This window comes from Poecilia reticulata, linkage group LG20 (assembly GCF_000633615.1).
Source record: "Poecilia reticulata strain Guanapo linkage group LG20, Guppy_female_1.0+MT, whole genome shotgun sequence".
In the NCBI taxonomy this organism is placed as follows: Eukaryota; Metazoa; Chordata; class Actinopteri; order Cyprinodontiformes; family Poeciliidae; genus Poecilia; species Poecilia reticulata.
In genome coordinates, this window is record NC_024350.1 from 2,136,338 (window position 1) to 2,148,854 (window position 12,517).

Here is a 12,517-nt window from a genome sequence, read left to right on the forward strand (position 1 = left end):
AATTAAAAAGAGACAAAATGTCAAAGAAAAACTTAACAAACGCTTTTGACTTTGTGGCATAAGCTAGCTAAGCTTTAAACTTCTCCCCCTTTCTGCTGTGCACTGTGACCTTTAAATGTTTGTTCACCTCTATTTGTTTAGCAATTAGCTGATTCCTGAAGGTAAGTGGATCTTTGTTTAGTTCTGTCAGAGTCCTGGGGGATGAATTTTAGACTTTCATTTGTAAAACTACTTTTGACCTTTTACTTAAAATCCAAAAATATACACAAAATATTTGGTGTAACGTAGGGAATATCAGAAAAACATGAGACTATCTCGGAATTACCTCGTGATTTTTATACCTCTAATTTACGTTTAAAAGACTCAATTTCCATACCAGAACCTTCTGCTCAGTCCATCGTTTCTTTTTTAAACGATTGTGACTGCTCACCGGAGGATTATTTCATAACATGTGAAGTGGGTGACGTTTCGTAGAGACCAGAGCTACGAAAGACAATTTACAGGACACAAATGCAGGCCCCATTGTCCGCAGGTTCGTGGACTGAGGCGTGTGTGGAAAAGCACCTTGGCATCTCGATTTGTTTTGACTGCTACGCTTACAGCTGCTGCCTAGCATGACCAAGGAAGGGCCTGGCCAAAACAAAACAACCAAATTCTTACTTTTCGTCTTCTTCTCCTCCTTTCACTGCTCGCCCTCTGATGTCTTTTGGAGACGTGGCTCCCGGCCAGCCAGCTGTATAACCAAACCCTTCAGTTCCACTATATTGACGGATGCTACTTCTAGCCGTACTTGGAGGAGGTAAGGTTTGTTTTTGAACCTCTGTGAAAGATTGAGTTACATAGCGGGGTGATATGCTTCAGAATGCGTTTAATGCCTGGAATACAGCTGCATTGGAGAAGTGCAAAAATCCTAAAAACACTCTGGGACTGTAAAACAAAGGCAACGTGCCTAGAGGTCATTTCTCTGTTTTATGTGAGCATGCAAGGAAAAATATCTGTTTCAATTTTATTTTTTTTACCCAATGATATATGAAGATTCATACCATTCAAGAATTTTTTTACATGGAGCTATTCATGTTACAGATCCCAAAGGTAAGCAAAAGTACCTCACTTTGTAAGAAAAAAAAAAAATCTTATGATTTTCATATTACTGTGGCACATTAATTTATTGACTCTTTGATTGGGATATATGGACAAAAGCAGAAATACGTCAACATCTGGTGAATTTATTAGTAGCTAAATTTGTTTTTTTTTTAACGTAGAACATTATTAATTTTTGCTTTTTGGACCTTTATTGAAGTGACACTGAAACAACAAGCTGATATTAGCAGGTTGATTCGTGAGAGTATCAGCTCACGTATTGGGGCCATCTACTGTATTTATCTATGTGCCAATTGCAGCTTGTAAATAGCAGTTTTAAAACTTAAAGCTGCAGCCTGTAAGTTGTGTGAAAAAAAAGAAGCTAAATACATTTTATTGTTTTATTTTTAAATCAAGAACTATACCTGCCTGCCTCTTTCCTTTACTTGTGTTCTCATTGGCCCTGACAGTAGCTATGTTTCCATTGACCGTACTAATGTGAAATTGGAATCACAAAAATAGATTTGCTTAATGTAAATACGGGGGTTTTGAGAAATTTTTACGTTTTTCAATTAAGTGAGGTGTTTTTTTCAGCCGTATCGATATTTACGTACTTTGTAAAACTGCAATGAAAACAATTTATTCGCATCACACAAATCACGTGATGAAGAGCCAGATGTTGCTACTGGACAAAGAAGATGACAGGAAGTGATAGGAGCATCATAATCAACAGCTTATTGCATGAACAAACTCATTCACATGTGATTTGAATTAATAGAAACGCCTCAATTTCAAAATTGTGTTTTTTAGACATTAGCGAAATATCTACAAAGTTCTCCACATATTTGTATTAAAAACTCAGCCAGTTATTCCCAGGAATTCATCAGCATTCAGTCACTCATCTCTGCAGAAGCCTCGGTAACGAGCTATTTATTTGATTCAGGTGTGCATAATGTAAAACCGGAGGCACAGTTTAAACACCCAGTCGTGTTTCTCAACACTTTCTCATTTATTTTTTCGAAACTGCCTCCGAATTACCCATGTGCTGCCTTTGCAACCCCCCACCCCCTCCTCCCAAAAGAAAAAAAGAGAAGGCTCTGAATTATTGCGTCCGCTGTTTTAGTTTTGATTCAGCCTGAGCGCGGCACGAGATGCCAAGACGACAACCTGAGATGGAGGAGATGGCAGGTTGGAGTCGGTGACAGATGGAATGGAGAGGCTGACTTCTTTATTTTAAGGACAGTATCTTCTGTCTCTTCCTGCCAGCCTGTCACGTCCTCCTTTCATCGTTGCCTCTGTGTTGTTTACAGAGAGTGGCTCATCTATTCCCTTTTACCTCTGTGAGAGAGCAAGAGATGCATGTTAAACGCACAAACACTGAATAGCGAAAATAAAAACGCCCAATGTAAATTTCTAGATGCACAGCTACACACCTGAAAGTTACGGTACGAAACTATACTTTAGTGCCTTCATGGAATTGGAATAAGTGTAGATTCATGACCGATTAACCTTTTTGTTCTTGTATTATAAGTACGAGCCAAAATTCAAATCTGTCATTTTTATTGTTATGGTTTGGGGAGCGATTAGGTTAATACGTTGAGGAATATTATTTAAACGGAAACAAAAAATAGCACTAAATCAGCATTTTAATATCTCAGATTATTGATGGCATGCCAGCATTTCATAAATTCTGACTGCTTTGCTGTAAGCACATGCCCAGATAGTTTCTAAGGTAATTTGAAGGACTCTGGTGGCATTGCAGATAATACCATAACAGTTTCCATTACAAATGTGGCAAAACTTTGTCGAAAAAACTAAATTTTGCAATTGCGGTATTTCCATTAAATAAGAAACGTGATTAAAGGCAATCACACATAATTACATTTGTTCACGCAATAAGTCATTAAAAACATGCTGCTGTGATCTTACAATTATTACTTGTGGTTTCCGTCAGTGGCAACATCCAGTTGTTGATATGTAAAAAAGAGTTTCCATTGCAGTTTTGTGAAATAAACCAGTTTTGATGCATCAAAAAAGATAATGCATCCTAGAACAAAAACCTTTTTCAAAAAATAAAATTGTCGTGTTTTGAATAAGTAATAATATTTTCCATATGTCAAATTGTGCTGATATATGATCAGTGGAAACGCAGCTACAGGGAATCCATTCAGGTTGGCAAATAGCAGCAGCATACAGTGTGAATGCACACCACTTGGAATATGACAGCCAGTCAAATGTTGCGTCCAAGCAGTCTTTTGTAATATTGATATTCTACACTCTATAATATTGCAGTGATTAGGATTCTATGGAAGCAAATATGTGCCATCAGGATTTGAATTAAAAATGCCTCTGAAATTTAAATGTTGTATATTTGTACTTACTTTTTCAGTGTTAAAATATATTTTGAATATAGTTTGATATATTCTGAATATTTTTAAATTAAAATATTTTAATATGTATTTTTACTTTTTCAGTGTTAAAATATATTCTGAATACACTGAAAAAGTAAACACAAATATATAACATTTAAATTTCAGAGGCATTTATAATTCAAATCCTAATGGCACATATTTACTTCCATAGAATTCAAATTAAGCAGCACTACTAGAAACCTTGCTCTGACTGAGAGCAGCCTACCCCTGCTGTTAAAAGACACACAATTAAACAGCTAAATTAGCTGTACGAGAACCAACTACAACGCTAAAGCTAAATGTAACATACTGACCTTTAGCTATTAGATCTGATCTATAAATTTAACAAGCACCACAAAATCTATCAACAACGTAATTTGATGACTAAATGTTCTAAATGCCTAAAATAAAACGCTATGCTAATCGGTAATAAAATGCTAACCTGAAAAACTCTATTGATGCTTACTATTCCAACTCCTGACTCACGACCGGGCGTGGTGGTGTGTCTGAGTGAGATGTTTTTATACTCGAACGCCGGGCTATGATGTAGCTGTAACAAGTTTTATTGCTGCAACCAATAGAAAACCTCAACTCCCTAAGCACTGCTCGACCGAAGGATCCCAGCGCCGAGACAGTTTGAGGCAAAAACGACGCAAAACAAAACAAACTACATGAAAATGTCAAAGGTTTGCACAGATAGAACCCCAAATATCATACTTAGCAGTTTACCAGAGAGGAAAAGAAAAGTTGATTTGAGCGTTAGTTGCACTTTAAGCACCAAAGAGGGAAAAAGAAGCTCAGTGTGAGACTCCAGTAAAAGCTTTGTTGACATCTGTGGTTTTCCACTTAAAGTCAAGTCAACCTCTGGCAGTAGACAGGAGCACCTCAAACCCACATCCACTATCCACAGCCACTGTGGCTGTTTGCTTAAAAAAAAAAATAGCTGTGGTCTCTCTAAGTGCCAGCTAAAGCGGGTAATTTAGCATTTTTTTAAACGTCCCTTTCATACGGCAGGGAAGACGATCACACCTGGACAGATACGTTTTATCGGTCTACTCCATCCAGCCTCCGCCTCTGCCCCTCTGGCTGTAGCAGGATTATGTCTGACATGTTTAAGGAAGTGGATTTGGCAGCCGGTGTAGGAAACGAAGACGGGCACTCACACATGCCCACGCACGTAATCCTGGTGGTAGTTCTTACTCTGTAACCTTCTGCCAAGCTGAAATTAATCTGTGTTTTAGGAGGAAGATGAAGGGGGAAGCTGTTGAATTAACTCAGATATAAGTAAAGACAATACGGAGTGGCTTAGCAGTTGCGTTTTCATTACAAATGTGCGCAAACCTTTGTCAGTATTCCACTAATGTACAAAAACCACAATTTCTTAACTATGGTGTTTCTGTTTAAATAAGAAACGCAATATAGATCACACGTGAACAAGCTTGTTCATGCGATAAGTCATTAAAAGAACACGTGCCATCATCCTCCTACCACTTCCTGGTGTTTTCGTCTTTGTGGTTTGTGCCAGTGGCAACATCCGGTTGTTGACGTGACTCGTGTCAACAACCGGATTCCAGTTTTGTGAAATAAACCAAATTTTGATGCAGCTGAAAGACCACATCACCCCAACTTATAGAAAATTTAGATTTTTTTCCAAATTGCCATGTTTCCATTAAGCAAATTTAGTTTTGAAATGTCAAATTACGCAATTATATGGTTAATAAAAACACAGCTACTGTTGTCCATAAATCGATGGTTGTCATTTGATTGGAGCAGGAATTTGAATGTCGCTTGGCAAAGACAAACTTGGCAACACGTTTATAGTAGTGACGTGTTGAAGTTTCCTCAGTTTGATCCAAAAAAACACGACGAGTGATACATTGAGAGTAAACACAGAATTAACTCAGACTTGCATAGTCCAGTCTACCCATCCGTATACACAATTTCACTCCTGAAGAGCAAAAATGTACTAAATGACTAAATTACTGAGGGAGTTTTCCAAATAACGACAAATCTGGTGTGTGGGAGCCTCACGCGGCAATGTTTGTTCCTCTCAACAGCTGAAATCCTGAAAACAGAAGGGAAACCTTCACAGGTTGAATCAGGACAAATTCAAACAGTAATTGCAGTCAAATGTGACCAAAATAAGGAAAGAAGTATAGATCCAACAGACTGTGGTTTCAGAGTTTTTTTAAATCTCCGAGACGGAGAACAAATGGCAGGAAGTGGATGCCAGGATGTGCCGAGGGGCTCCTTACACCTGCTTTTAAGCTGACGCGCTTCAACATGTCGCCTCCGTCCGCCCTTCTCTCTCCTCCTCCCCCCGGAGGTTAGATCCTCCCGCTGCTGATCCAGACAGGGCTCTCTCTGTCTCTCTACCCCGCTTGATGACTATTTATCAAGTTTTGCGCCGGCTGTAAATCACCGCCGTAAAAAGGGGGCTAAAAGAAGGTGGGCACGTTCAAAGAAGCTGAGAGACTTTGAAAAGTGCTGGTTTGGTAGCAACAGGTGTTTTGATTTACGGCGTTTTGTTGCTTCGCCAGACTATTTCGTTTGACTTACATTGAAATACAGCGTGGCCCAGACCGAGTCCAAGACCAGGTCAAGGGAAAAAGGGTTTTCAATCAAGCATTAGCGCCTCCAGGCTGTAGAGAGCGTCTCATAAATTCTGTAGAAATCAAGTGGATGGCAGATTATTATACTTTTAACAAGACATTTTTCCCCATAAGTGGAAACATCTGCCAATGGAACCAGTACGTTTTCGTCAATTTTAATGAATTGTTAGCTTAAAACAAGCTCCTATATCTTGCTGAGAGGTTACTTAAGAGTTAGTTTTGTTTTATTTCAGGTGTACTAAGATATTTGCTCTAGAAACCAGGCCAAAAATATTGTGTAAAACTTTGTGTTTTTGCAGTCACAGTGATTATGCCTAAGTTCTCAGTCACTGAGATTTTACTGGCAGTGGCACTCAAATAAACATTTTTAATTAAGCTACTCGCAGGGTATGTAATTAATTTGAACTGAAAACCACATAACAAAATAAGCAACATTCCCAATTTTAAAACCAATTTCGTTGCCGAATAATGGAAAAAAATAGGCATATGAGCTCAACAACCAAGATATGTACCGTTTTTCATTCAACCATCAGGTTGCGATTACACCCATTCAGCTTTTACGTGTTTCAAGGGCATCCGATCATTCATGGAAACGATACTTCTTTAGAAATGAACACTGTTGATTCTGACATTGGTAATGGGAACGTCTGTACCTGTTGCCGTTTGTTTGTTCCTGATGTTTAGCATTGAGATGCTAAAACATGAAAGCTTTGGTAATAAGCTAACTCCTTGTAGCACAACTTGAACATAATAATGGTCACATTGAATTTTGAAGCAAAAATGAACTTCAAATGGGCCAGGAGAAACAGATTTGTCATCCATCGCTGTTATTTGCAGACATTGTCATCAACGACTGTGGAAACTTCACACTGGACCTCATGCAATTTTAAATGGAGTGTAAACTTTACTCCCATATGATAGGTAAGACCCTTTGGATCTTTGTTTCAGGAGTGGCTTAGCAGAACAGTTATATCCCATGTCCACCATACGTCTGTATGTGTTCGCTCTTGAGACTTTACTCTATTCCTTGTGAAAACTCCAAACGTTTAACTGACCCTTGTGCCACCGTCTGCAGAGTGTCAACGCATGTTTGACTGAACTGTTAAGTCACCGGTCTTGCGCAACATTCTGGTTTCTTGATAAACTGGATTTAGACTTTGGATTAGCTCTTTAAAATGAACAGAAGTAAACTCCTTGCATTGCACAATGAATTTATGTAACATGAATATCACATTTTGGCCTGAGTTGTTTTTCTGGTAATGCGTCGTATGTGATATCAGCTCAGTGGAAGAGGAGATAAATTGAAATAATAAATTTTTTTTCCCTCTTTCAGTACACTCTTGTAGGAAACATAACCTCTGTCCCATAATGCGTGGTTATACGATGAAGCTAGGAAGCAATAACCAACGTCAGCAGTCGTATTTCCTCTTTTTACGTTTTAAATATTTCCTCTCTGGTTTCTTGTGCCTGAGCAGCGCGCCATATAAAATAAAAACTAATTGCATACTCTGAAAGCGAGCTGAGTTTTAATAGGGTGATCTTACTCTATTTTACGGCTGTTATTCTTGGCGGCCGCCTCTTGTTTTTTGATTTATTGCCTAATGGTAATAGATTGTGGTTCTGGTGGAGGCTGCAGCTGTTGGCTGTGGAAGTGTGTGTGTGTGTGTGTGTCCTGGATCCGCTCACCAGCCAATCTAAAATAAGTCTCGCTTGTTTGAACAGAAGCTGCGGCTTCTTCATTTTGTGGTTGTTTTTTTTTTTTTCAGCAGAACTCTGGTAGCATTTTTTTCTCTCTTCTTCTTCTTCTTCTCCCTCTTTTTCTAAATATAATCCAGAGCACTGCTACCTCATCTCGCTCTGTGCCATTGTTAACAACTGACCAACCCAAACACGTACGCTTTTGCTTTTCAACTTGCACGGGAGAAGGAAGTATGTAGAAACTTCTGTTGGACATTAGCATCCATTTCAGTTCCTCAGATCCTTCCGCTGCAGAGAAAGTGGCGCAGTTCGTCTTCTAAAGGCTGTCTTTTCCTCAACTCTACCCGGTAACGTGTCACCCTTCTCCGTTGACGAACTCGTAAGCATGAAGGAAGCAACATCCGGACTGCTGTCTCCACCGCACACTCCGAGAGTCTGTCATCAACCGTCTGCATTGTTTCTGAACAATTGGTACTAATTTGCCATCTGGGCTGAGGGAGCCATTGTTGCGGCGGGGAGGGAAAGCATTATGTCGTTATCAATGGCGGCGTCCACTCGGGGAGCCACCAGTGGACGGAGACAGACAGGGAGACAATGCTCTTTATCTCGGCTCCGCTCTGGTTAACTTCAGCCGCCCCACTGTTTATCTTTATTCCTGCAAACTTGTGCACATTTACCTTCAGGCACAGGCCTGAGGTCATGTCATTGGTCAAATTGAAAATGCTACTGCCCGTTTACTACATCGGCTTTGGTATTTTTACCTATGGATAATGGAAAAAATAAATAAATAAAAAAAATGGGGGTAGGAGGAAAGTGTTCTCCAATTTTTGGAACCAAAAATTGTTGTGTATTTTTGGGGGATTTGATATGAAAGACCAGAAGTCTGTGAGGTTTACAGTCCAAAGAGACGTTTTTACACTCAGTCCAGCGAAATAAAACACGTTCAGAGTCACAAATGCTTTGACCTTTTGAAACAAAAAGTCAGTAAGAAATAAAGTCTTGAACATTTAAGTTAGAATAATGTAATTACCATTGCCCGTAAACAAGTTCACAGGCTAGGAAATTGCTTTCACAAAGGTGCAAAAAAAAAAAAAATTTCAAATATAAATATGAAAAAGAAAGATACAAATATATATATATATATATAAAAATAGGATAAATTCATTTTCTTTGTTTTTGGAAAATTATATTTACAAAAACAGTTTCATCATAATTCTGGAAGAACTTCTGTGTAATTTGTTGGTCTGTCACTTTAAATCCAAATAAAATACATAAAATTTTATTAAAACATTATGTAACCAGAGGAAAACCCATTAATATCGATTAATGACTTATCGCATGAACAGACTTCTTCACGTGTGATTTGAGATGCGTTTATCATTTAACAGAAGAACGCAGGAATTTCGCAATTGCTGCATTTCTTTTCCCAACGTTAGCGGAATATCGAAAAAGTTTTTCGCAAATTTGTAATGGAAATGCGACTAATGCTAACCCCAACTTCTCTCTGCAGCAGTGGCAGCACAGCTGACAAGAGCAGCAAAAAAAACCCAACTCCCAATTCCCTAGTTGTGCTCACCAAACACCGTTCCCCCTTTCTCCCCTCCCCGCACACACACACACACACACCTTCTCTAACTCTCTCCATCTCCCCCTGCTTGTGTGTGCGCGCGTGTGCGTATTCCTCCAACCAACCACCTTCGACATCATCCTCACCCCAATCCATTTTGCAGGCAGGCCCGGGGAAGATGAGAAGTGGAGCTCTGTGTCCACAAATCAATAGGCCTCATTCACCTTTGAGTCAGGCTGCATCTTCAACTGTATTCGGCTGTACAGTGTGTGCAGGGGGGCAGAGAGGGGGATGGAAGAAAGAAAGGCTGCTGCTAGTATTGGTGGTGGTGGGCCCAAGGGTCTTCGCCTGCCTGTCTAATGCATTATTGAGGAGAGCATCTCAGCCGTCATTGCAGGTGTAGAGGCTGAAATAGTCTTATTAGCTGCTGCAGATAGAAGTGTGCAGAGAGAAGAAAAAAAACACACACAAAGCTGACCACAGCCAAAATCCAGAAGCTGAAGGTAGAGAGGCTGGTGGTGTGTTTTTTTYTTTTTTTTTTTTTTTTTTTTTGTAGAGGGAACTTTTGACACGCTGGAAATGTGACAACCAGGACAAAACTGTGAAGGCAGAAACATTTTCAGTTTTATCAAAGTGATCAAAAATGAGACTCTGTTCTGATTTCATGACTCTGTTCTCACATTTCCTGCTTGTGGGGGGGAAATAAATACAAAAAAAAAATTCAACCTTTTTTGGATTCCAATCAATCAATCAATCAATCAATCAAATTTTATTTGTATAGCACATTTCAGCAGCAAGGCATTTCAAAGTGCTTTACATAATTAAAATAAAAACAGAAATAATTAGTGAGAAAGAGAGAGATTAAAAATAAAAAAACAAAAAACATTACATCATTAAAACGTCGAAAAGAAAGAAGAAGAAATTAAAAACATTAAAGACATGAAAAGATGGTAGACATCAAAACCCGCACTCTAATCCTAATTTAGCCATAAGCAACTCTAAACAGGTAAGTTTTAAGTTGAGATTTAAAAGCACCCAGTGTTTCAGCTGTTTTACAGTTTTCTGGAAGTTTGTTCCAAATCTGTGGTGCATAGAAACTGAATGCTGCTTCTCCTCATCTGGTTCTGGTTCTGGGGATGGTTGGTACAGTAATAACAGATCTTTAAGGTATTGTGGTGCTAAACCGTTCAGTGATTTATAAACTAACATCAGTATTTTAAAGTCTATTCTCTGAGCTACAGGGAGCCAGTGTAGGGACTTTAAAACTAGTGTTATGTACTCTATCTTCCTGGTTTTAGTGAGAACCCGAGCAGCAGCTTCTGGATCAGCTGCAGCTGTTTGATTTATTAGTCAGACCTGTGAAGTCGCTGTTGCAGTAATCAATGCGGCTAAAGATAAACGCATGGATGAGTTTCTCTAGATCGCGCTGAGACATAAGTCCTCTAATCCTAGAGATGTTCTTCAGGTGATAGAAGGCCGACTTTGTGACTGTCTTAATGTGGCTCTGAAGGTTCAGGTCAGAGTCCATCACTACTCCCAGGTTTCAGGCCTGATCGCTGGTTTTTAGTTGTAATAACTGAAGCTGTGCATTGATTCTAGTTCGCTCATCTTTAGGTCCAAAGATAATAAGTTCAGTTTTGTTTCTGTTTAGCTGGAGAAAGTTTTGGCACATCCACAYATTTATCTGTTCTAAGCATCTATTCGGTGATTGGATGGGTTCAGAGTCACCTGGTGACATCGTGATGTAGAGTTGTGTATCATCCGCATAATTGTGGTAGCTAATCCTACGTCCTGTTATAACCTTAGCCAGTGGGAGAATATAAATATTGAAAAGAAGGGGTCCTAGGATTGAATCTTGGGGTACCCCACATGTGACCTTTGACCTCTCTGATGAGAAGTTTCCAATTGAAACAAAGAAATCCCTGTTCTTTATGTAAGATTCAAACCAGTTGAGCACTGGACCGGAGAGTCCGACCCAACTCTCCAGTCGATTCAGTAAAATGTCGTGGTCAACAGTGTCGAAAGCTGCACTGAGGTCCAACAGAACCAGCACTGTGGTTCTCCCACAGTCTGTATTTATATGAATGTCATTGAACACTTTTACAAGGGCCGTCTCCGTGCTGTGGTGAGCACGAAAACCAGACTGGAAGGAGTCAAAGCAGTTTGTTATTGTTAGGAAGTTATTTAATTGTTTAAAAACAGCTTTTTCAATAATTTTGCTGATGAATGGGAGGTTGGAGATCGGCCTGTAATTCTGCAGTAGGGATTTGTCCAGATTGCTCTTTTTTATAAGTGGTTTGATAACTGCTGTTTTCAAAGCCTGGGGGAAAACACCTGAAGAGAGCGATGAGTTTACTATTTGGATCAGATCATTAGCAACGACAGGCAAGACTTTCTTAAAGAAATGTGTGGGTAGGACATCCAGACAACAGGAACCGGAGCTTAATTGACTTATAATTTCTTCTAGGGTTTTATAATTAAGTAGTTGAAATTGGGTCATTTTTCCTGCATTTGTTTTGTTTGGGCACAGCATTAGTACTGTCTTTGGAGTGGATGTGCAGATTAATCCTCTGATCTTTTGAATTTTCTCTGAAAAGAAACTTGAAAACTTGTTGCAGGCGGCAATAGATTGAAGTTCAGGTGACAACGTCATCGGAGAATTTGTGAGCCTGTCAACAGTGGCAAATAAAGCTTGAGCATTGTTAATGTTTTTGTTTGACATCTGCAAAGAAAGCCTCTCTGGCATGTTTTAGTGTTGTGTGATAGTTGCGTAGTCTTTCCTTGTAGATGTCATAATAAACGTGCAGTTGACATTTACGCCATTTCCGTTCGGCCCTGCGGCAGAGTTGTTTTGCAGATTGAACTACTTGTGCATTTCTCCATGGAGATTTCTTTCTACCAGTCACAACCTTCACTTTAGTGGGGGCAATGTAATCAATGATATCTGAAAGTTTGCACTGAAAATCATCCACCAACTTATCTACGTCACTATAACTTAAGAGTGAGGAAGAAGAGTAGATTTGATTAAATGTTTCTGCTGTGTTTTCTGTGAAAGTACGTTTTGTGATAGTAGCTTTTTGTCCAAGTGGGTTAACGGATAAAGAACTGTCAAAGAAAACAGCAAAATGATCCGACAGGGCGACATCAGT

At 39.2% G+C, this 12,517-nt stretch overlaps 1 long non-coding RNA gene across 2 annotated transcripts in view; it reads left to right on the forward strand.

Moving 5' to 3' along the window:
- LOC103482251 (uncharacterized) overlaps window positions 1–12,517 on the forward strand; it is a 93,545-nt gene that overhangs the window by 78 nt on the left and 80,950 nt on the right. For both annotated transcript variants that reach the window (XR_536427.1, XR_536426.1), the window contains exon 2: window positions 713–799. This is a non-coding gene — a long non-coding RNA (uncharacterized LOC103482251). The remainder of the gene's footprint in view (window positions 1–712; window positions 800–12,517) is intronic.